Source organism: Tupaia chinensis, unplaced genomic scaffold (genome assembly GCF_000334495.1).
Source record: "Tupaia chinensis unplaced genomic scaffold, TupChi_1.0 Scaffold000198_1, whole genome shotgun sequence".
Classification (NCBI taxonomy): domain Eukaryota; kingdom Metazoa; phylum Chordata; class Mammalia; order Scandentia; family Tupaiidae; genus Tupaia; species Tupaia belangeri.
The window spans coordinates 3,226,942-3,230,853 of record NW_006159673.1 but is presented as its reverse complement, the minus strand read 5'-3'; the positions used below and the strand labels follow the sequence as shown (position 1 = coordinate 3,230,853).

Here is a 3,912-nt window from a genome sequence, read left to right as displayed (position 1 = left end):
GTACCCTCTGCCCGGACCCTGTCTACCCGCTTGTCCCCAGCAGGAACAACCAACACTGAGCACACACTGGAAACAACATTCCCACAGTTGCTCCGTGGGCCAGGGCAGGGAATTCAAGTGTGTTCCAGATTTGACTCCCCCACACCAACGCAGTAGGCCAGCCATGCATCCAGATGCTTGCGTCCTTCCAAGTCCGGAGACCGCCGGGCGCGGCGGTGAGCAGGTGCACGTGGCCCTGACTCGGCCGGCCAGCCTTCCAGGAGGCGGTGCCCGCCACGGCCACTGCCCGGAGTGAGGAGACGAGGGAGCACTCCCGTTTCCCTTTTCCAAATGCTCTGACGCCGGCAGCACTAGCACAGTGATCACAAGGTACACAGTTAGGGAGGACGCACACCTTTTTATTGTATTGTTATTTCTGCATGGATTCTTTCAAATTTTTTAAGAGGAATTTTTGCTATAGGGCATTTGTGCTCACTGAAAATACAGAAAGATAGAAAATAAGAACTCACCCTCCCCAGGGGGATGGCCATGCCTCAATCCCTTCTCCATCCTCCTCTAGGCATGCATGGCATATCCCGGTGTGAGTTTAAGCCACCAGGTCCGAGACTCGAACCACGGTCAACTACATGGGAGTCAAGTGACATAACCATTGCACCATCTGCTGGTCCCATGCATGGATTCTTAATCTAGTACATCCCGGGAAAAAAAATAATAGTAAGTCCAGGATTAACGAGAAATAAAGGTGTGCTCGGAGGGCCGGACGGGCCCGGGCTCTCTGGCGTGGTCAGCACAGGCCTCTGCGCGTACGGACACCGTGGTTTATCCGTATTCCCCTTTTCATCTTGAAGGAAGAGGAGCTGTGACTTTTACTAGTACATCGTCAGAGAGGAACGACTTGTACAAAGACAGGCGGGGGCCGCTTTCTCTGGAGACCTAAAAACAGGGCAGAACTCGGGCTCTGCCAGGGAGGTGGGGAATGGCGAGCGGTGAGAACGCTGGAGAAGAGGATGCGGAGAGCTCGGGGTCCAGTGCTCACTGCCCAGGGAGCAGCTCAAGTGCAGCTCACTGTGGCCGCAAGGGGACGGGGCAGTCCGGGGAGAGGCCAGGAGGGGCTACTGAGGTGTTTTAGGAGAAAGTTCTGGTAGCCCGAGGGAGCACGGCAGTAGGGTAGTCAGAAGTCGAGGACACTGAGGGGCCGCACCGGCAGCTCAGGGGGTGGCGGCCGAGGGAAGGGATCCCCGAGGGACAGCAGTGGTGCGGGGACCCCTCCTGACCGATAGCGACATCCCGGAATTGCTGAGAAGCAGCCTTGTCAGAGCCTGACCCATCTTACCTCCCAGGCTGTCGGCCTTCTCCCCTAACCCACCTGGTGCGACGGCTCAGCAGCTGTGAAGCGGGCGCTAGACTGGAACCAGTTCCCCGCCCTGCGGTGTCCAGGGTACACGCGAGATCCGAGGGCCATGATCCATGAACACGTGGCTGGTCTCAGCCCGATGGACAGGAATTTTGAATAAGGGGAGCAGGGGAGGTTTGAAACCCCACGGAGGAAGGGCTGATCTCAGGTAGGAAGACTTACCATGGGTGCTGGCTGGGAGATTAGGTGAGTCGTGCTGTTACAGTTTTTCTGAGGAGCAGTGGGTTGGCCCCGGGTTGGGGCTTTACTGGTGGGGTGGTGTAGAGAGGTAACTGAGGGTGTTAGCATGTGTCCGGAGCTGGAAGGACGACCGTGTGGCCGTGGGCCGTCCTCCCAGTCAGGCAGGGAAGCCTTGTCTCCAGGTACCGTCCGGGGGCGCTGGGGACGGCGGGCAAGGAGGAGCAGGTGCAGTGGCCCGTCTCTAGGCACCTGCAGCCCAAGGACCATGTGTCTTCAGTGCTGCGTGGCATTGAGGTGACCCAAGATGGGGGCTGGGTAAGATGGTGATCCCGTGTCAGAGGTCTTCTGGGGAAGGGGAGAGAGAAGGACTCAAGGCGTGACAGCACAGGAAGAGTGGGCCCGGCAGGTGGCACGCACCTTGGGCTCAGGGCTAGCAGCAGAGGTAGGGCACCTCCCTCCCACCAGGCTTGCCTGAGAGCCCCACTGCACTGAGCTTCCTTTCAGCCTGGGGACCCCAGTGAGAGGGCTTACATGTCCAAGGCTCCTCAGATATTGGGGTTCCAGAGGAAGAGGGCGAGAGTGGGAGAAGCAGCACCCCAGGGCACGGGGCTGTGGGAGAAGACAGGCAGGGAGCTTCCCTCTCCTCTGCGGGCCGGGCTGTTACAAACTAAGGATTAATTGGTGACAGTTAATTGTAACAGAGGCCCTCCGACTTTATTTAACTGCTCCGTCATCTGAGTCGCAAGGTTCATCTGGGGCTGGAAGAGCAGTCCCAGTGTCCCTGAGAACCTGGTTCCCCCTCAGTGCTCTCCGCCACCCCGAGCTGTCCTTTTGCCTTATCACAGAAGGGTGGCAGGGCTCCAGCGGACCACTTTGGGCTCCAGGTGTGGACAGAGGGAAGCCAAGGGCCAAAAGCAGGGAGCGCCAGGCGTGCCAGCTGCCCTCCCTCCTCCCGTGATCCTGTGCAGATGCCAGAGCCCCCACAGCCTGAGATTCAGTCCCGGCCAGCCCTTTTTGTGGAGAGGAAGGTAAGTAAGCTGGGGTGGTTGGGCACAGGTCCCCTGTTACGGGTGACCCTGGTCCTTGTCGCACACAGACTCCCACTGGTAAGCAGTCGGTATAAAACTTTCCTGGTTGAACAAAGCAAAATACACTCTCAAGAGAGGATAGCGGGGGGACCAGCAGTTAGCGTAATGACTGTGTCACTGGACTCCCATGTATTCGACCATGGTTCGGGTCCCGGACCCGGTGGCTTAAACTCACACCGGGCGCGTATGCGCAGGTACCCAAGATCCTGAGAAGAGAATGAAGGAGAAGGGATTGCGGTGTGGCCATCCCCCCAGGAGGTGATTTTTCACTTTCTTTCTCTATGTCTCTCTCTGTCTGTCTGGCGAGCGCACGTGCCCTATAGCAAAAACCTCTCCAAAAAAAAGAGGACAGTGGGGGATTGAAGTTGTCCAGCTAGCCCTGAGATGGCTCAGTAGACTGCGTCTGTGGTGACACTGGCACCCTCCCCTGAATGACCACTCTCCTTTCCTCAGGGGTCATCTGTGATTGGCAGTCAGGGCTTACGTAGCCTGTACACCTCTGTGTATGTGTTTCCTGGAGTGCATCAGGAAAGCCCATGCTGGGCGGGGCCACAGGGTCCATCCTGACCCCGGCAGAGGGAGCACAGGGGACCTGGGGTCCGTCCTAACCCAGGCAGAGCACGCACAGGGGACACAGGGTCCATCCTGACCTGAGCAGAGGGCACACAGGGGGCACGGGGTCCGTGCTGACCAGGGCAGAGTGCTCACAGGGAGCTCCAATGGGGTGTGTGTGTTCAGCCTGGAGTCAGGCAGAGGGTTCAGCCTTGAGGCAGGGGCAAGACAGGGGCTCAGCCTTGAAGCAAGGCAGGGTTGTCCTGGAGTAGCCTGACGCCCTTTCCATCAAGAAGTACTGACTGCAGGCCAGAACATCCTGCAGACCCTGTGTCCAGGGAGGGCCTTGAGTGGCGTGGAGGGGGTGCAGAGCCTGACCTGCTCTGCTCTCTAATACCTGGAGGGCAAATCAGGACCCCGTTTGAAGGAAATGGGGAGAAAGCTCTTGGGTAGGTAGCATGTAGCGGGTCCACCAGTGCTCAACAGGGGGCATAGCGTGGGTGACCAGGTTGGTGACCAGGTGACCAGGTTTCCAACTTGACCGGCCCTGGAGATCCCAGGTACAGGGCTCTCACCGTCCTCTACTGTCACTGGTGAACTTGGGGGAAAGGAATTCGCAGGCCTCCCCCTAGGCCTACTATCTTGGAAGCCCAGGGAGGGTGCAGGTTGGCTTGGAAA

At 58.5% G+C, this 3,912-nt stretch overlaps 1 long non-coding RNA gene across 1 annotated transcript; it reads right to left on the bottom strand.

Annotated features, from left to right (window-relative positions):
* Positions 1-641: 641 nt before the first annotated feature.
* On the bottom strand, positions 642-2,761 carry LOC102475764 (uncharacterized). Its single transcript, XR_334337.3, has 4 exons — positions 2,126-2,761; positions 1,577-1,939; positions 1,367-1,484; positions 642-958 (listed from the first exon to the last, which is right to left on the bottom strand). It is a non-coding gene; the product is annotated as an uncharacterized LOC102475764 (long non-coding RNA).
* Between the last annotated feature and the right edge of the window lie 1,151 nt (positions 2,762-3,912).